General features: G+C 46.4%; 1 protein-coding gene across 4 annotated transcripts in view; it reads left to right on the top strand.

Moving 5' to 3' along the window:
• MBNL3 (muscleblind like splicing regulator 3) overlaps window positions 1–21,079 on the top strand; it is a 115,126-nt gene that overhangs the window by 41,965 nt on the left and 52,082 nt on the right. The gene's annotated exons all lie outside the window — the stretch shown is intronic.

Genomic DNA, 21,079 nt, shown 5'->3' with positions numbered 1-21,079 from the left:
AGCACCCAAAACAGGCCAAAACTTTTAGCTTGTGTCCAGAGAATGCTGGCTTTGAATTCAGAACAGGTCTCTGAAACATGCTTTTAAATAAAGATGCTATTTTCAGTAATTGATCAGTCTCAGCTGTATTTGCCTGTATCAGGGTGCAGCTACACTGCACCAATTATGTTATAGGTAGCCAAAATATTTGGAGAGTGGTGCCTAAAGAAAGTTGGGGATAGGAGGAGATTTCAAGTGATGTGAAAAGATGCACAGTGTGCAAATCATTTGTGAGTTAATGAGCTAAATCTTTTGCTAGTGATCATTCCTGAGCATTCAATTTCACAGGAAGTAAATGCTGCTTTATTCATTGTCACAGTTAGAGTTCACTGGGAAACTTTTTTAAGTTTACAAAATTACCAGAGTCTTTCCAGCAATGGAGACAACAGAAAAATTATTCTAATTCACCCATTGAAAGCCTAAGCCAAGATTTTTCAAAAGTGACTAGTGATTTTGAGTGCATCAAGTCTGAGGTGCCTAATCTGAAACATAGAAGGGACCACCATGATCATCTAGTCTGACCTCCAGCCCATCACAGGCAACAGAACCTCGCCCACTCACTCCTGTAATAGGCCCATAACTTCTGGCTGAGTTACTGACATCCTCAAATCATGATTTAAAGACTGCAAGTTATAGGGAATCCACCATTTACTCTAGTTTAAACCAGCAAGTGACCCATGCCCCATGCTGCAGAGGAAGGCGAAAACCTACCAGGGTCTCTGCCCATCTGACCTAGGAGAAAATTTCCTTCCTGACCCCAGAGACAGCAATCAGTTAGACCCTGAGCATGTGGGCAAGACCAGCAGTCAGGCACCTGGGAAAGAATTCTCTGTGGTAACTCAGAGCCTTCCCCTTCTAGTGTCCCATCTCAGGTCATTGAAGATGCTTGCTTACAGCAGTCACAGAAGGGCCACGTACCATTGTAGGCAACTTCGTCATACCTTTCCCTCCATCAACATCCTGTCCCCTCCATAACATTTTAAAGGTGTCTGATTTTTCAGAGGGCAGTTTCTGAAAAGTGATCTCCCTTTAGGGTGTCTGAAGTTGGGCCTAGATAAAACTGAGACACTCAAAAGCACTACTTACTTTTGAAAAATCTGAGTTTATGCTTGTAGTGCTAAAGTAGGATAAGTTTCCTGTTGTCTGAATTGCTAGAAAGAATCTGAAAGTTTTGTGATCTTAAAAAATTTCCCATTGAACGTGGAGTTTTTCTTGAAAAGCCTTGGCTTTATTTTAAATTTTGGGCAGAATAGTTAGGTGAACTAGTGAAAATAAGACCATTTTGAGGTCCCGTTTGACACAGTCTAACCCGTATTATTACAGTGTTTACCTTCCTAGGTCTTTCCCGTTTGTTGCATGTTTACAGGAAGTTCAGACTTTCAAGTTGCATTTAGCTTTGTTCTTGTTAATCCAAGTTCATCAGATGATTTCTTAGTTATATAATACCGTTCAAATGTTGATTTACATTACGCGCCTGCTAACAGTGATAGACTGAAATGTATTTTTATCAGCAAAGAAAAAAGTTAATGTTCCTTGTGCCCTTGAATCTTTTGAACTGCAGCCAGCGGTGGGACAAATATTTTGGATAAAGAGATTAACATGTTGACTTTAAATTGTATAACATTCACTTGTAAGCTAAAAGGAGTACAGTAAATATTCGGTGTGATAGTCCAATATATCTCTTACTGGACCATGGGAGAGAGCTGCAGAAGTAGGTTTTAGTTTGGAGCGCCCCACAAACAGCCTAACCACTCAATCTGGCGCTGTTACTTAACGTCCATAAATTGCCTTGCAGGCAGGGCTAACTAAAGTGACGTGCAGTACATAATGCTTCGCTCTCTTTGTGGGTTACAAGTCAGTGAGGAGCTCCTGACAAGTACCCAGACTTCTGCCCTAGGCAGTTCTCTGCAGAGCTGGACTCAGGGAATGAAGTGTGCAGATCCCCATGTGCACTGGTTGGCTCTGGTTCAAATCCCACTCGTTGGCAATAGCACATGGCTGCAATTAACCATGAGGTGGGGGGAGTCAGGGAACATCCAGTTTGGAAGAGAAAAGAGATCAAAGTTGTTGTTGAAAGTGGTCAGCTACTAGCTTAAGCTGCCTGCTCAGCATGTATTTCATCTGTTTTGTTATGTGTAATTAGGTGATGAATAAATTTACACACTCATTACAGCCTGGTCTTCAATATAGAAGCACATGCTCTGTACAGACCGTTTAAGTGGCAGGAGAACAGAGTCTGAGTGAGAAGTTTTCTCTGGACTTCTCTGATTGGAGCCATTGCATCGCAATGGGCCAGTTTACTTCATCCCATAGAGAGGAAACCACAGGAGAGGGGTAGCAATGTTAGACCCCAAGTGCAGCCAATCCCACAAATTCCAGAATCCTCCACCAGCCCCTAAAAATTGTGCGATCGGCTTTGAAATCAGGAGGCTTTTAAACAGTAATCAGTGTGGGGTCTGTTTGATTTGCTTTCTGGGTTTTGAGCCTTTTGGGTCAGGTTTCCAAGTGTTTCTCGACAGCTGCGAGGGCTGGAAACTTATTTTTTAAGAAATGCACTGAGTTTCCTGAGGCTCATAATGATGCTGTGAGATGTAGCAACGCTGGGCCTCCGGGGATCTGGACCCCGTTGTGTGAGGGGCTGTAGAAATAAGCCAAACAAAGACGTTTCTTGTCCCAGAATGGTCAGAGTTAAGAAAAGGGTCAGCAAGTGACTAGACGAGAGAGGTGAGGTGTGGTGTGGTGGGGGCTGAGGTAACGGTTATCACAGGCGCTGGACTCTGACCCCTCCTGGTCTCTTCAGGTGCACCTCCCTCAGGTCTTGGGCCTTTTGCCATCATCTCTAATTTGTGGTGGAATCAGACAGTTCTCCCCTTCACAGCTGGCATCTAGGCCTGGTCTGAGATCACCTCAGCAAGCCTGAGTTCTTGGCAGTGTGTACATGCTGTTTGTTCCCTCTGGGAGCTAGGATAGCCACCACCAAACAGCAGTATTTATTTAGACCAAAAGCATTTCAGAGAAAACAGATCTTAAAGCAATAAACAGTCTAGACACTTGGCTGCCTTTGCCTAGGGCTTCCCATTCTCTGGAAGGATCCAGCTCTTTGCAGATCCACCGGTACCCCTGGCAGCCCCTGACAATTGCTCCCTCCTCCCACCCCCCAAATAACTTTTTAACTGTTTAATGTTCTCTTGATTGCTCTGTTCCCAGCATTGCAGAAAAGCTGCGTCTCTTTGTTAGAGACAAGATATAGGGTGCTCAAAGCTAATGGGTTCCCCCGTTGTCTTTCAGTTGCCCTCCCGGGTTTGTTCGCGGTTGCTTATCTGGATGCAGAGTGTTGTTTCCCTGTTTTTTTTCCTACAGCCCCTTATTACCCTAGAACAGAACATTAATACAGGAATGTCTGGTACGCCAGTATGCAATCACATCATCTCCCTGACCAGGTCACATACAGTGTTCTTAACATTATTACAGCTCAGCGTTCTTTGATTATTACATGCCTGTCGAACAGTAAAAACAGATATGGTTGCAGATGTAACTTTGCTTGTCAAAGGAGACGCCAAGCTCTTGCTCCACATTTCTGTGTGCATGTGTGTCTGCATCTCTCTTGGTATATTTTCTCTCCAAGTAATATGGGATACATAATGGTTGGATTATTAAAGTTTTATTTACAGGAGTCTGGTGAGTGCCTTATGCATCACAATGCAACCTCTTTGAGCCTCAAAGAGTTGCAAAATTTTGATTCCTAAATTGGTCCCAAGTGCCAGACTGAATCTCGCCCATCCTGGAACTCAGGCTATTTGAGAGGGAAACTGAGGGGAAGAGAAGGAAGTCTTTCTGTGGCAAGTTGATTATAAAAAGAAGAAAAGGTGCTGTTTGAAGCTGATCAGAAGTTTGGCTTGTATACCAGGACAGCACACACGCACTGTGCTTCCTCCTTCAGGTTCGTTAAGGAGAGGAGGATTATTTGAATTCAGATGTGAATGTCATACCCCGCTTACTGCTACCTTTGGAGAACAAATTTCCAGTGCTTTCCCTTTACTAGGATTGCCCTGGGCAAGCAGAATTGATAGGCATCCTCACAGAAAAGATTCAGGGCTCTGATTTGCTACAGTGTTGGGATAACTCTGTTTGTTTTTTACTGGAGGGAAAAAAAGCCCTCCCAGTGTAGTGGTGGTTTATGAGGCGTAGTGATATCTGTTATGTTTCACACCAAAGTATTAGTTTAAGAAGCTATGAAACAGAAAATAACATTTCAGCAAAGGATAGCAGGGTACTTATGCCACTATAAACTAGATAGCTTTTAACAGCCATTCATCAAATGACAGTAGTTTTCATTTCAAGGGAAACAAAACAGTAATATTGAGGAAAGGGAGTTAATCTGCAGCAAGGCCATTTAAATTCATTACAAGGGATCAAATAAGTGTTAGACTCATCATGTTCCTTGCTCAGGTTTGACATACAACCATGTTTAAACCAGTGGCATTTTCAGGGGGCCACTCTTGATCAGTTGGTTTTGCCAACTTGCCCAGAAGTACCAGGGCTTTATAGCAGTCTGCCAGTAAGTGCTCATCTGTTAACTTTCCTCAACTATTCAAGCATATAACCCATACCACTGCGAACCTTTTTGGTTTTTTAATTGCCTTGACAGCAGATTGTTAGAATCTGAGTTCTTGGCTGCTTCTGTACATCTTTAAAAGAGGTTAAGAAAGACATTGCTGAGTTACTGGAAACTCAAATTGATATGTAACGTGACTGGGCAAAGGAACTTTCATAGATACAAATGTACTAATTAAGTGTGCATATGATATGGACCAACATTTCGAAGAGGCTTTGATTTACATTTGTAACCATTTGAGTGCCCAGAATATGGAATAATGTTTGAAAAAAGAACATGGCCATATACTGAGCTCAGGGCTGTTTATGTTAACGTAGATCAAACTCAATTCTGGTCGCACACCAGTGTACTTCAGGGTAACTCCACTGAAAGTCAGAATAGAAGGGGTTCAAATTAGTATCAAGCCCGTAAAGAACAACCTTTTGTGTCCTCACCTCATAAGTAGATTGAATAAACAGCCCTGAGCTCAGTATATGGCCATGTTCTTTTTTTAAAATGGATATTTTCTTTACATTTTTAAAGAAAAGGATGGTAAGTGAATTTTAGACCATATCTCAGAAAGTTTAGCCAAAGAGAGTGTGATTAAGGGTTTGTCCACATGGGGAGTTGTTCCAGAATAGCTATTCCTAATTAACTCCATGTGTGGACATTCTTATTCCAGGATAGGGGTGCTTTATTCCAGATTAGTTTATTTCAGTGGAAATAACTTAATTCAGAATAAGGCACTCTTATTTCTGGGATAAGTGGTTCCACACAGGGAGTTAATTAGGAATAGTTAATCCAATTTAAAGTCACACCCTGTCTTATTCTGAATTAACTTTCAGTGTAGGCAAGCTCTAAGTAAACCAGACAAATAATTTAGAAATAAATTGCCTTTGTGAGAAGTTTTTCTTTTACAGCAGTTACTAATGCACTGCACATTTTCCTTAACATTGGAATGATGGTGTCTGACCAGGAATTAATGTATTTTGCAATGGCATTCTGTTGAGATTTTGGTAGGTTTTTGGATGTCTAAGGTGTCTTATGGCACTTTCTTTACTGCTTTGCTGAATCAGAGCCTAAAAGAGGGGAAAATACTATTAAATCTGTAGTTACTGGGTATTTTTTGTAACAGTGCCATAGTTGAAATTAAGGAAATAAATAGACTTAAAATTTAAAAATAACACCAATTTCTTAGGGCCTGATCACCTTTGTTCTGTGCATTACGATTCAGTCCGTTATAAAAAACGGTATGTAATATCATAATTTTGTCAGCACTCAGATACTGATATTTATCCTTTGCAACTAGCAGCAGACTCACCTTCCTTAGGTGCGATCGAGGAGATGAGGCTGAAAACTAGGAAGCTACTGTAGATGGCATGCTTATTTTTGTGCTTGTTCACTAATCTCTGTCGTATGACTAAATAAGTAGAGTGTTGTGTACATAGGTTTACTGTGGTGGGAGAAGTTACTTCTGTAGCTCGTGTGTGACATGTGCGGAGTAGAGTATATATCCTATGTTTTTAATCTGCATAACACACGCCTTACTGTAACACTACAGCAGTGAACACCGTATCTTAGGTTTATTTAGGGTTGTTCATAGAGTTCTGCTCTTTGCAGCTCCAGGATTTTTCACTTGATTTATTTATCTGCAAGTGTTAGTAATTCCTTGTCTCTGCTCATGGTGGGCAGCTCTAGCAAGCAGATGGATTTTTCGGGTTGCTCTAGAGAGAGTCAAGCTCATTGTTTGTGGTGGCTCTTTCCACAGCTGAGAATGTTTTATCTTAGCTTGGTGAGTTGTATTCTCCCTGGACAGGTGGTTTGGGGTACCTGGCAGCAAGCAAGGGCATAGTATACTACTAGGAGACAGGCAGAGAGTTCCTGTGCATGCACAGTGTGAAGGTTTCCTTTTGCATTATGTTCTGCACTGCAGACAGCCCCTGCCTGTCGTCCCCTGGGTCTCCAGGATTCTTCACTTTCTCACTGCATTAAGAGAAGCTGGGGAGTGTTGTGCCCCGCTGAGCTGACGCTGTGGGGCTGGGAATTACAAGGTGGCCACCCATCTGTTTGCAAAGTGCCTCCCAGGACGGAGTTTGGGGGCAGCATTGTTAAATCTGACCCAGCTTTCCTGTGATCACTGCTGGGCTGTGACAGGTCCCACATGGCTGGTTTCAGGGCCATCTTGCTCTTCGCGGTAGCAACAGCAAAGTCATGTAAGAGGCTAAACTCCTTAGTTAGCCTCTTTGAGCCTAACGCAGGTTGACTGTGCCTTGTGGGCACAGCACTGTATGTAGGGGTGGCCTGGAGGCAGGTTGCCCGCTTATGGGGTTCAACTCAATAGCTCATGCTCAATAGCGATGTGGGCAGCTAGCGCTTGTGGCAAGTGCAGGGCCAAGATGGGAGGACGCAGACATGGCCCTACACCCTTGGAGCCTCTATGCCCCCAGGGGCCATAGGGAGGTGGAAAACCTTTTTGCATCTATATTTAAAAGTTATAAAGGAGTTCCAAAATGGCCGGAAGGAGGTGGCCGTCTAGCAGGGCCCTGGGCCATGGCTGGAGCAGTGGCACTGGTGCCTGGTGGTGTGGTCCAGAGGAAAAAGCAGAGCAGAACTCTGTGTTGTGCGAGCTTTCTGCTGCAGCTGTTAGCCAATCAGAACATTCGCTCGCCCTACTGTCAGCATGTAGTACGTTGCATTCTGGTCAGAGTCATGGCGTACATCTGTGTGGGGCAGGAGGGTGCTGTGGAGAGAGTCACGTCTGGCTAGTCACCCATGGGATCGATCTCTGAGACTCAGTGAGCTGCAGTAATAGGGATCCCTAGGGCTCTTGGTTGGTTCCATTTGGAGAGGCCCTGGGCTAGCACCCTCCCAGGCCTGGGGAAGAGTTACTTACGGGACAGCCTCATGAGCATCATTTTAACTCCTCGCCAGCGAGGGGCTTTTCTTTCTTCAACTCTGCCCTTCACACTTGTCCCATCATTCCAGCATTGTCTGCGTACCAATAGCCCTGAGGAGATGGGGCCACAAGCGGCACTGGCTGAGAGCAGGCTGCTCCAGGATCTATGCTCTGGGGAACAGTTGTGCCTCTCTGAGTCCGACTCCCTTCCTGGTCTCCCTCCAGGGCGGTACAGTTCTGTGCCAGCCCCAAGACAGGACCGATTCTGCCCTTCCCTTTTGCACAATTTCCCGGATTCACCACCTTTCTTCTCTGGGGTTTGCCTTTCCAATTGCACGTTCCGTGGCTGTGTGGAGAGATGCAGATCTTCTGTGTGGGGACCTCCACGCGATGACAGATGGCTGCACGTTGGCTTGTGGTCTCAGCACAGCTCCTAGTGGATAGATAGATGCCCACATCCCTGCGGGCATTATCAGAAGAGAGATGAGGAAGAGTGACCTCCCTTTAGACCCTCTCTAGCTAGGGCGAAGGTCAGTTGCAGGAGCAGTGCAGGAAAGCTTGTATTGCTACCCTCTTTCTGAGCTCAGTTATCGACCTGGCCTCTTTCATGACACCAATTCTTTTGGTAAGAATGAATTTAAAGTGCGTATTATTTACTCAGCTCAACAGGGATGACTTCCTTAAGCCACTTGTCTGATACATGGGTATGGTATTTGGCATGTTGCCCTATTTAGCAGTTAATGGATCATACTTGGGCACTAGGGTGACCAGACAGCAAGTCTGAAAAAGCTGGACAGGGGGTGGGGGGCAATAGGAGCCTATATAAGAAAAAGACTGCAAAATCGGGATTGTCCCTATCAAATCAGGACATCTGATCACCATGTTGGGCACTGACTGTGCATAGGAAGTGTCCTTAGATATTTTCCTTCCAGCCAGTTGATGTGCTTTGTAATGATCCCTTGGAAACTCAGCACCTCTGCTATTGACTTTGATTTGTCCAGATCAAGAGCAGCAGACTGCATTGGAGAGTTGGTTGATTTGAGTGAGGTGGACATCTAAACAAATAGATCTTGAACCGGCGAAGGTCACGTTTTGTGTTGTTTTGCACTTGCTCTTGTCTAGCGATATTTTCTTGGGAAGCATTTCACTAGTTGCATGTTCCCCTCTAAGTAAGGCTAGGTCTTAGCTGACAGGTGTGTGGGAGCACCTGCCCTCAAGCAAAGCACTGTGGCTCCTGTGTAAAGGATCCAACTGACCTGACAGGAATTTGCTCTCCTCTGGAGCACTGCTCCATCGTACAGTTACCAACTGCTGTTTTCTTGTCCATCCACAACTGCCCCCCGCCTGCCCACACGGAGTGTCTCTGCAACACTTCTGCTGCCCGGATTTGCAAAAACAAGGGCTCTCTCTTTGAATTAGGTTGGGGTTTAACTCCTGTGGGGAGATGACAAGTGGGTTGTAACTCGGCCCCGTGAATATCAGTGCAGCGGGTTGCCGCTAGTACAGGGGCTGCAGAGTTTAAAACAGCTGTAACCTTTGTTTTTATCGAAATCCTCAGCTTGGGTCATCTTTTTACTCAGACTGGGCAGCTTTGTTCCCCAGACCTTGCAGCCCAGCAGAGTTCTGCAGGCTGCACAGAAGGGAGAACAGGATTGGCCCCGTTCTATGGTGCACTGGGCAGGAGAGCAATCAGAGGGACTGTCGGGTCAGGTTTAGATTTGCCCGTAAGAGAGATGAGTGTTGATTCCCAGCTGGGGAAGATCCCTCCCAAATAATCGTTTGGCTTTAGGGCTTAATTTAGCTCAGAAGGTGGAGCTCTCGGCCCCAGAACCAGTTCTGGCAAGCTGTGACAGTGCGCAGAGCTGTGCTAGACCTTTCGTCATGTGAAAATAATGGTTTAATTAACCCAGTTCAAATGTACGGGGGGCATCAGATTCACAGGGCCGCTGTGTTTGTAGCTAGCTACCCACCAGTGGCTATAGAACGGCCTTCCTTCTCCACAGCCCCCCAGATCTATTACAGCTCCTCCTTGAGCCCAGCACTCCAGACTGTGTGCGTGTGTTCATTTCAGCACCCTGGAAATTGGTAGGATTGGTAGGCCAGGAGCTCAGTGGTAGAGTCAAAGCAGCTTCAGGAAGGGCTTTCCACATGCTCTGCTGCCAGCATCTCCGTTCCCAGCCAACATGCTGTGGCAGTGCAGAGCCCACCCCTCAGCTGTGGTTAGAGGGGTCTTAGATCCCGTTTCTGAGCCAGGGGCTAATCTGTATCCCACAGGGGCAGAGCAAGCAGCGTTTTCGGCATTAACCTGAGCCAAGAGTTACCTTGGCATCCTGGTTGGGTAGATGATGGTGAAGTGCTGACTCCTGTTTTCGTTTGCCTGAAAAAGCAGTAGAGAAAGTTCTATTGGGGTCTGAATCTGAACCCTTCAGATTATCTGCAAGCTGCTTGAACAGATGCAGTGTGTCCCAGGATGCAGCGTGCTCTCTCCCACTTAGTACAGAGCCTCCCAGCTAGGCCCCAGCTCAGCAAGTACTGAAGCAGATGCCTAGCTTTAAGTAGCTCAGTGGTTTGAGCATTGGCCTGCTAAACCGAGGGTTGTGAGTCAATCCTTGAGGGGGCGATTTGCCGAAAAATCTGTCTGGGAATTGGTCCTGCTATGAGCAGGGGGTTGGACTAGATGACCACCTGAGGTCCCTTCCAACCCTGATAGTCTATGATTCTACGATAGGCAGTAACTTGTGTGAATGGACTTCAGAGGCACTCCTCATGCTCCCAGCAGGGTAACTTGTTGGCGCAGGGCCCAGGGTAGTGACAGCAAGTGGGAGAGGAATTGCATTCTGTACACCTTCCCCAATACCATGGTAGTTTCCCTCTCCCTGTCACCACTCACCACCCAGCTTAGCGCTATCGTTTTCCTTGCATACGCCGACGCTCAGGATCATTTTATTCAAATATGGGCACTTAAGTTACACTGATGATATCTGTGCCTGCCAGCAGCGGGTGAAAAAATCAGACGCAGTTACCTGCTATGCTGGCCTGCAGAGGATAGGAGTCTGGAACAGCCCCAGCTAGGGGGCTTCAGTTTACGCTGCTTTTAGCTCTGGCGGTCCTTAGTTCAATCCCAACGTGTCAGCCAGGCCGGTGGCCGTTGCACAGACACTGCTGAGTGCGTGCATGTGCGCAGTTAGGCTTCCAAGTACTCTGAACTTAGTTTGTGACATGATGCAACATTGCCGTTTGACCTGTAGCACTCCCTCTTCACGAGGCTTTTTGATAAGGTAACCTCTGATAAGAGGGTAGTGCACTCTGGCTTCCAGTCTGATCAAAATCCATTAGCATGGCAATCCATGCTTCTCGCTATCACGTGCAGAATGCATGGAGTCTGTCAGTAGCACTAGAGAGAGAACACGGCATCATCTCCCCAGAAGTTGCTCTAAATTCAGATTTCTGTTGTTTGCTTCTATTGTCCTGTAAGCACTGTGGGCCTCTCACTAAGTAGAAAAGTTCTTCAGCAGGGTCTAAAAATATCGATTTGATTTTCATTTAGCACAGAACATATTTCTATTTAGCTATCCTCTCTGCTGCCACCGGGGCATCCTTTCTCAAAATCACAGACCTAAACTACTCAGCATTGGCTCACACGTTTCCACCCCGTCAGCCTGTGTAAAGGGTTCTTCTGTGATGTAAAGCATGTTGGAAGTCTCCAGGTGCTAACATGAAACGACTGTTTAAAGATACAGTAGATTTTAATGTAATCGTATCTGCAGTGACGTAATCTCCCTGCCTATGGTTCCGCATGCACTAGGCATCTGTTCAGTTTTCAATATTTCTGTGAATTATGTTGCCACAGGCTGACTTGGTGTGGTAGATACGGGAATGCATCAGGGAACTCCATGGTTATATGTGAAACCATTTGAAGAGCAGGGAGCAATTTCCGAGCGTGTGTCTACACAGCAGTTAAATCCTACAGCTGATCTGTGCCAGCTGACTGGGGCGAAGGGGCTAATTAATTGTGGTGTAGCTGTTTGGCTTGAGCTGGAGCCTGGGCTCAAGGACCCTGCGAGTGCAAACATACTCAAAGTGTCTGATTTAGGTTTGTAGGTTTATGGAGGTGCAGCCTTTTCAGGAGCTGCAGGTTGCTGAATACTGTGTGATGCTCAGTGGGCTGAGGCGTTCTTTTGGATTTCGAATGTTACAAACTGGAGTTATACCTACAGGATGATTTTCCTCTCATTTACCCCTCCTTTGAGCTGACATCAGTGGAGTCCCTCCTGCGGCACGCTGGTGTGGGTGAGAGGTGAAATGGGCCCTAGGTGGAACTGAGGAGAGTTGCAGTTTCAAGGCATGCTGTCGTTCACTTTGATTGAGTAGCTGAAAGGCAAGCTGTTTTTCCAGCTCTCATGCTGGTATCAGTGTTGTGCCCCAACCTGGCAAGCTGCAGATCCCTGGGGGCGCGAGGAAGCGGTCTATGCAGGCACAGGGGTTCACTGCGTGGAGCAGCTTGCACGGCTGGTGCTCGACATCCCTGTTGTGTTGGTGATGCTGAGCTAGCAGAGAACCAGCTCCTGTTCTCACAGCTACGTTTGCACCAGCGCTAGCAGGAGTGGAAAGCAGTAAAAGCACTCAGACAAGTTAATGGCTATGATTCTGAATAACCTACAGAGCAGATCTTTGCAGCAAGATGGTGCCCGTTTGACATGGTCCCTTTGTTGACCATAACACTCTGGCTTATCTGTTTGAAAAGAGGGTGTAGTAATTCATATATATAGGTTTGAATTACTATATATTTGAGGGGCTTGGAAGCTTATCAGTAAATATAATCAACACAGGCCAGGTTTTCAAAAGAAATCATCACCCAACATCTCCCACTTAGGCAGCTAAATTTGTGGCTAGATGTTCAAAAGAGGAGCTGATCTTTCATTGAAAATCTTACCCTATAAATACTGTTGTGTGGCTATTAAATAAATGTGTTGAGGTGCTTCGCTGAAAGTTGCCTTACGTGGGCAAAGCTTGACCTACTGCATATTAAAAGTTGTTTATGATTGTCCATAAAATAGCAAAAGACAAGCTTCTTAAAGACTGAGGTGCTCAGAAACAATAGCAACGGGGACCATAGATAGTAGTCCTATTGAAGTCAGCGCAAGTCAGGATTTCCAAACTGGCTCTGAGAGAACTCTTGCTGCATGGATAGACTTCAGCGATGTCTCCTACATTCTTTAAAAGGATTCATTTTTAAAGGGCATGAAATCCTCTGTCTCCATTCTGGGATAGGTAGACAAAAGTACATAAGTGTTCATCTTAAATATAACTGTTTGCTGTAATATAATGCAGTATAAAATTTACTCCTATCCATAAATAGAAAGTATATAACAAAGGAAGAAATTGTCGAGCTGCTGCTGCCAAGATGCATTGGGGCTTTGATTCTCTCTGCTCAGTGCAGTCCCGGAATATCTATATACTCTGTCTCCTCCAAGTTGTCCCCCTGTTACTTTTTTTACTCAGCATGTTGCCACAATCAGAAGAGTTAATGTTGGGATTCCAGCCTGGATAGATTTTCATCTTTAGCTCTGAATTTTTGCTTTTGCTGGTTTGCTGGAGCTTTAACCTGGTTCCAGTGTAGTTCAGTATAGCTGGATTCAATCCAGAGTTTGCAACTTTAGGGGAAGATTTAGTTGAAAGCAATTGTGAGACGTTTGTTCCTGGAAGGAAACACTATGTGTTGGAAAGGAAAAAAGCTTAAACCAAACGCATTTGCCTTTTTTAAAGATTTACAGCAATGTTACAGCAGATGGTGTGCTTACAATGCCAGATATTATTAGAAACATGATTAGTGCTAATAAGGTCACCGTCAGTGAAGAGAAGGTCAGTGTGTGGACCTTGTTTGCAAGGTGACAGCCTACCCTGCAGGGAAGAAGGATTTTTTTCCCCAATAGCAGAATGCAGATGTTTAAAACACGATGTTTTCACACGTCATAAAATGGTTGCACAGGAGAGAGAAACCCCAGTTCAGCCTAGCAGAGTTGTGGATCCTGTGCACCCACACTTTGGGCTAGATCCTCAGCTGGAGGAAATCAGTGTAGTGCTACTGAAATCAAACATGCAGAATTGATCTGATTCCCAGATCAGTGCGAAAGCCTCTGAAAATCACATTACAGAGCATGAGGTGTGTGTACAGCATTTGTCTTCGTAGATTCTAAGGGGAGGAGGGAGCGCTGTGATGGTGTGGTCTGACTTCCTGTGTATGACAGGTCCTAGGAGTGCCCTGAAATTAATTCCTGTTTGAGACAGAGCAGCTCTTCTTCCTTGCTCTCCCCTCGCTCTCCAGCCCTTCACCCTATGTGCTGTGGCCCTGCTTCAGAACAGCACGCTCCTCTGGAAGAGAAATTAGCAGTCACATGAGGTACCATGTCCTCAGTCGCCTCATGGGAGTTGACTAGCCCTGAAGGCAGAAGGAGCTCATGTTTACAGAATTTCTGTGCTGATGTGAAGGAAGTGAGGGGAGAGAAGAGGGATGGTAAAGGCAGGTCAGGTAGCAGGAGATGGCAGAACCCAAGAGGAGAACTCTAGGATGTACTAAGAGAGGCTGTGGGTAAGAGCGATGGTGGCCTTCGCCGTATGGGGCTACGTAGCACCCCCATGCACACCTCTAGCTCTTCAGAGCACCATCGCTGATTCCCGGTCCATGATCCCACCACGCCCGGGCACAGATGGAATTCTCCAGCGTCTCACTGGGAAGGTCTTGCTTCCACTCCACCTCCTGGCTTGCCCGGCCTATGCAAGGGAGCCTCACCAGCAGGTGGAGGGAGTTGGGAGAGCTTATTGGCTGCTCCCAGTTGGGAGACACCCACATGCGGCTGGAGAAAAGAGGACGGGGCCCCGTGCGTGTTGCTTTGCCAACCCTGGGAACATGGCCCTGGGTGGAGGAGAGATGAAGAGAGCTCCTTCCATTGCCTTGGTTACGAAAGAGCAAATGACAACTGCTGATAGCCTTGCCACCTTGTTATGAAAGAATGTCTCTTCGAAGGATTTAACTTCCTGTCTGCCTCGCTATGGCATTGGCCTATTGCAGATCTTTATCATGGGAGCATCAAAGGAATAATAAGGGTGCAGCCTGACTTCTGTGCAGCTATGCGCATTGGTTCTCCAGGGCACATCTCAAAAAACCTGACCAGCTTTCAGAAGCGTGCTGCAGTCTGCCCCACTCCAGGGGGAGTGTCTGTCATGAGCGAGTTGAGAGGGCCTGTCTGCATTGTAGCTGGGCAAGGGGGTGCCGAGGGCAAGTATGGGCATCTTGGAGTTGCGGGCAACCTGCCTGAGAGCGTAGGCATGATTGGATTGTGGTTTTCTAAGTACACATTATGCACGGGGGCATGGTTGAGGCTGGTATCATAACCTAGTCCCAGATTTGGATCTTAGCGTCCAAAATATGGGGGTTAGCATGAAAACCTCCAAGCTTAGTTACCAGCTTGGACCTGGTAAAGCTGCCACCACCCAAAAAATTAGAGTGTTTTGGGGCACTCTGGTCCTCCCAAAAACCTTCCCTGAGGACCCCAAGACCCAAATCCCTTGAGTCTCACAACAAAGGGAAATAAACCTTTTCCCTTCCCCCCTCCAGGTGTTCCTGGAGAGAGACACAGAAGCAAGCTCCGTGAATCTAAACAGAGGGATTCCACCCTCCCCGTTTCCAGCCTTGGAAAACAAAAGTACCGAGAGCTAATCTCTCTTCCCCCCTCACCCAGAGGGAATGCAAAGTCAGGCTAGTAAATCTAACACACACAGATTTCCCCCTGACTTCTTCCTCCCACCAATTCCCTGATGAGCACAGACTCAGTTCCCTGGAGTTCCCCACTACAGAAAAAACTCCAACAGGTCTTAAAAAGAAAGCTTTATGTAAAAAGAAAGAAAAATACATAATAATTGGTCTCTCTGTATTAAGGTGACAAATACAGGGTCAATTGCTTAAAAGAAATATGAATAAATAGCCTTATTCAAAAAGAATACAGTTCAAAACATTCCAGCAACTATACCCATGTAAATACAAAAGAAAACAATAGAAACCTTACTGCCTTACTATTTTTGTACTTACAACTTGGAAACAGAAGATTAGAAAGCAGGAAATAGAGAAATCCTTCCCATAGCCAAGAGGGAGTACAGGCAGAAGACCCAAGAACAAAGGACTCCCACACCAACTTCCCTCCACCCAGATCCGAAAAAGTCTCGTTTCCTGATTGGTCCTCTGGTCAGGTGCTTCAGGTGAAAGAGACATTAACCCTTAGCTATCTGTTTATGACACGCCTCCCAAATTGCAGACAGTGGGGAAGCTCACTGATGGCAATTTCCTTCTAGAACTTTAAAATAAACAGATTAATACAACACATGCACCTTTACATATACCACTAAGTATATAACTAACAGACTTATACATTTTAAGAACACTATTTAACTACTGGATTTTGGGAAACTCTCACGGGAGAGTGCATCAGCTACTTTGTTAGAAGTTCCTGAGATGTGCTGAATTTCAAAATCAAAATGTTGGAGAGCTAAACTCCAACAAAGAAGTTTCTTGTTGTTCCCCTTGGCAGAATGAAGCCACTTTAGTGCAGCATGGTCAGTTTGTAGCTGGAACCGCCGTCCCCAAACATATGGGCGTAGCTTTTTCAGGGCGTACACAATGGCGTAGCATTCCTTTTCACTGACTGACCAGTGACTTTCCCTCTCAGACAGTTTCTTGCTGGTTTTCTAAGTACACATTATACACGGGGGCATGGTTGAGGCTGGGAACAGTCACACGGAGATTAGTCCTTGGAAGAGCCCAGCATGTAATCAGACGTTACTAACCTCTCACGGTCTCCTGTATTTCCTTCTGTTGCTGCCCCTTGCCAAGATACTGGTGTGTAAATCAAAGAGTTCTTTTGCCTAATCAGATCCCTTCCTCCTCGATTCATTCACGCGGTGCCACAATATGGACCTTGACACCGCAGTCCCTGCCTCATGATGCTGCAGCTATCAGATTGGGGTATTCCTGAGTGAATCAGGCAGGGGAAAGTGGAGGTCGATCTCAGTGGGAGTTTCTGCCTGCATACGGGTACTTGAGGAGCCAGTGACACTGGGAATGGAGTGCAGGACATGCATGGGATGTGACCGCTGAATGGGGTCGTTTTCTAGCTTTAAATGTTTGCCAGATGCGGTAGGGATGGGTTTAGTCTAGGTTAGCTGCAGAACTGTTCTCTGTGGCAGTTGAATTCTGATGGTGAGAATCTCCATTTCTTTGCACTTGTGGGTGTTTATTTTCATACAATACTGTGGATCTGATGGGGCAGTTGTGCCGTGTGCTGAGTCCTGACTCCTCATCCAAAGACCCCCATTCCGCATCACTCCCTAACAGCCTGATTCCCTTCCACTCCTATATATAGCCTCTCTCTCCCCTCCCCACAGGTTTTACTGGTTCCCATGCCCCGCTCTTTCCTCTGTGTCCTCACATCCCTCCTCCCAGCCATTCACTCTTCCTCCATTTTCCATGCCGCTGCTTCCCAGGGCACTAGGGAGATGAGGAAGCAACCCCGCTGGAAGCCCCCGATTGCGCCATGACCCATTGCTGCCCAGTGAGCCAGCAGGGCTAGCCAGGTCCCGGGTGTGCGATGAGGACCAGACCAGGTGAGTCAGGGAGGCAGGCTGCTCAGTGTGGGTGGCTGATGGACCTAGGCAGATCTGTAGGTCGTTCTCAGTGAGGCTAAAAGAGGCTGTGACAAATGAGGGGAATAGTTTTGAGCTGGGTGTGCGAAGGGGTGTGGAGAGTGTCTCAGTGGGCTCATCTTGGCATGCAGGTGCAAAGCATGGAGCTCCTGAATGCCAAAAAGGTGTGGTCTCCCGGGGCTTGCTTTGCAGGGATTCCTCTGCCCAAGCACATACGGCTTCCAGGAAAAAGGGAAATGCTCTCCTGCAGACAGCGTGTCCAGCTCAGAGGCTGAGTTCAATCATGTGGAAATGTGCAACACAGTGAATGTAATCCTGTGTTAATTTCATCTCTTAACACAGTCACAGCTGTGGATTGCTGATGTGCACCTCCAGAACACCCTGGAACTGTTTGGTATAACAGTGAAATCTCTTCCCGGGCCTGTCTGGTCGTAGGCATAGATCTGCTTTTGCAGCCTGTCAGTACTGTGGAGCAAGTAATTTGCAAGGAGCACAATATAATGTTGCCTAGTTCCTGTGTGCAGCTCCGACCTGGGAGCTCAGTTCACTTCTCTGTGCTTGTCTCCTCTCCCACAAGTTCTTAACTTGTGTATTTAGACCAGTGGTCCCCAACCTTTTTGTCTGGTGGGCGCCAGACAAAGGACCACTGCGGCAGTGGAGCACCCGCCGAAATGCCACCGAAATTCAGCGGCATTTCAGCAACCCCTCTCAATAACACTGCTTGCCATTGACAGGCGATGTCATTGAGAGGCATCCCCGACGAAATTCGGGAGCTACGCCTTTCGATGACATCACTTGTTGGCGACGAGCGTCATCATCGAAAGGCATCCCCAGCCGAAATGCCGCTGAAATTCGCTGCCTTTTGGCGGGTGCTCTCCCGGGGTCCAGGACGCGGGCGCATTCAGATGGCGCTCATGGGCACCGTATTGGGGACCATTGATTTAGACTGTGAGCTCTTCAGGGGCGGGAACTGGCTGGTGTAATGTAAATGGAAATAATTTTTGTGGAGTAGTCCATAGTAAGGTACAAAGCCGGGGAAGTCCTTTCTGAGAGTGGAGTTTGCGGATTAGGACAGAAAAACCGTTGGAAGTGGGTGGGAGAGTTTGATGTGTATTTGGGCCAATTGGAGCAAGCAGGTCAAGCATCCTTTCAGGAAACAGTCCTGGCAGGAATTCTCCTCTTAGAAAAAAAATCTTAGGAGGAGTATTTTAACCCATTTTTTAATCAGAGGAGCAGGTGCAAATGTTTGCATAGAGATTTCCGCTAGGTCTAGCAGAAGTAAATCTATCCGCTATAGTGAGGAAGTGCACCCTTTACCGCACAGGATTCACAGACATACACAGCAGTCATGCTGCATTCCACACTTGCTAATGACATGGCAGTTTATGGCTATAGAAGCTGCAGATGTCCTCAGGAAAGGTCATGTGGGCTGACAGAAAAATCTGTTGCTAGCCAGATCAGGAAGGGGCCCATGTCTGTGCGGATACGAATAAATGGTAACAGGACAAGCTGGCTTTCATCCTGCACAGACCTGATCTAGGCCATGGGAGATCTCTCCGTGACCTCAGTGGCTGCCCTTTGAGAGAATTCTGCACTCTCTAGTTGTCCCCCCTTTTGCAGAATTGCCAATAACAAGAGCTAGGAGGGGTCAGGTGTCTGCAGATTTATCAAAGGAAAGGAATTTAGAAAGTAACATTTTCAAGATCGTTCCAAGTGCTGTTTGGAAGGCTGTTCTCCACTGGAATGTGAATCCTTGGATTCTTGCACTCCCCTTGACTGCAGAATAACAAACCCTCTTTATCACTTGGCTGACTTGGGTTTGGTAAGCAGCTCCCAGTGAACGCTGAGAGCAGGGCATGAGGAAGCCATGATGTTAAGCAGAGCTGTAATACGGGAAGAGGTGGCATACGGAAGGTTTGATCGGTTGGTTTATGTGAGCTGTTAGAAAGCTGCAGCCTGCAGCTTTCTAAACCAACAGGTTCCTTTGCCTATGCTTGACGGGTTTTCATCTGCCCATTTTTCCAGGTTGCTCTTGTTCTCCTCTAGGCTCCCAAATCTAGATACAGACTCTGAGCAAACTACACACTCGCTCAGAAACAGGTAGCATCATGGCTGTAGCACTCCTATTCAGCTTAGGGGGACAGATTCTTCTCTTAACTGGGCCAATGTGCATTCAGAACACCACTGACCTCAAGAGAGTTACTCAGATTTACATCAGTGCTCCCGTGGGCAGAGGTTAGGTCGGGTTCTGGCACTGCAGACATTGCATACTACATGAGAAAGTTGACACCCCTACAAAGGAAAACCTTGCAGCTTTTGTTACATGCAAGGTTTGGGAACAGATTTAATCTGTGGGTGCATGGAATTTAACCTTTCAGCTTCTGAAGTCATGATTTCCACTAAATGTATTAATGTTAATCCCTGTTCCTGGCATCACACACAGAAAATAAAACATGCTTATTAGATTGGAGGACTTTGTTCAGTATATCAGCATAGATACTCCATATTCCTAGGTCTCTAGGTCAGCCTGAGCATATCAAGCAGTCATTAGATATCCTCATTACATGCCTTTCAGCCACCTCGTGTTAATACAAATGATTTGTTACTGCCTGGATTTAATCTGACTCAGTTTTAGAACAATGGGATGGGTTTCCTTGGACTAAATAAAGTGAAAGCAGCAAAGAATCCTGTGGCACCTTATAGACTAACAGACGTTTTGGAGCATGAGCTTTCATGGGTGAATACCCACTTCGTCAGATGCATGTAGTGGAAATTTCCAGGTGTATATATATGCAGGCAAGCTAGAGATAATGAGGTTAGTTCAATCAGGGAGGATGAGGCCCTGTTCTAGCAGTTGAGGTGTGAAAACCAAGGGAGGAGAAACTGGTTTTGTAGTTGGCAAGCCATTCACAATCTTTGTTTAATCCTGAGCTGATGGTGTCAAATTTGCAGATGAACTGAAGCTCAGCAGTTTCTCTTTGAAGTCTGGTCCTGAAGTTTTTTTGCTGCAGGATGGCCACCTTTAGGTCTGCTATAGTGTGGCCAGGGAGGTTGAAGTGTTCTCCTACAGGTTTTTGTATATTGCCATTCCTAATATCTGGGTCTGAGGGCAATGTCGGCCCATCATGTGCACTGCTGGGTTACTGCTACTGTCCTTCACGCTTTAAATTGAACATTGTGTGTAAAAAATGCATTGGAGCAGCACTTCTGCATCAAGGCCCCGGACCTCCCAGGCACTTAAGCACATCCATAACTTTGCTCATGTGTGGCCTGATCCTGCTCTCCTTGAGCCAGCGACAAAACTTCCATTAAACTCAACAGTGTGGGATCAGTTGGTCAGTGGGCCCACCTGCATCAAAACTTGCTTCATGTTTTGCAGGATTGGTTGTGAGGGGAGACGGGGGGGTGGGGGGTCCTTGCCCTGTGTGTTTGGTTATTGCTACAGTGTTGTTCTATTTCCAGAAGTCATTGGACGGTTAGAGAAAGTTCCCATTGAAGCCGATTTAGTCCATGCACTGGATGCTCTGACATGCCCTGTTCCATGAAATGAACCACTGCAAATATTTACACTGCCTGAGCCTCCTGTTCACTTCAGAGTGTAACAGAAATCGGGCAGGCAGCTGCTCTCTGGGGCTGGATGCTTTTTAAAGAGCGAGGGGATTTCTTTTTACAAAAAAAGCCACATTGAACCCTGTGCGGCTTTAGTTGGACAGTAACGTGCACACGCTGCTCAAATGATCGCATGACGAGTCATAAAATCGCACGGACTCTAAAAGCAAACGCTGGTGGAATATCTGCTCCGAGTGAATCGGGTTTCCCCTCAGTGCCTCTCACGTGAAGTAAGGCTGCGAATCAAA

Source organism: Gopherus flavomarginatus, chromosome 8 (genome assembly GCF_025201925.1).
Source record: "Gopherus flavomarginatus isolate rGopFla2 chromosome 8, rGopFla2.mat.asm, whole genome shotgun sequence".
Classification (NCBI taxonomy): domain Eukaryota; kingdom Metazoa; phylum Chordata; order Testudines; family Testudinidae; genus Gopherus; species Gopherus flavomarginatus.
The sequence above is the reverse complement of the archived record's forward strand: the minus strand, read 5'-3'. Positions and strand labels throughout refer to the sequence as shown.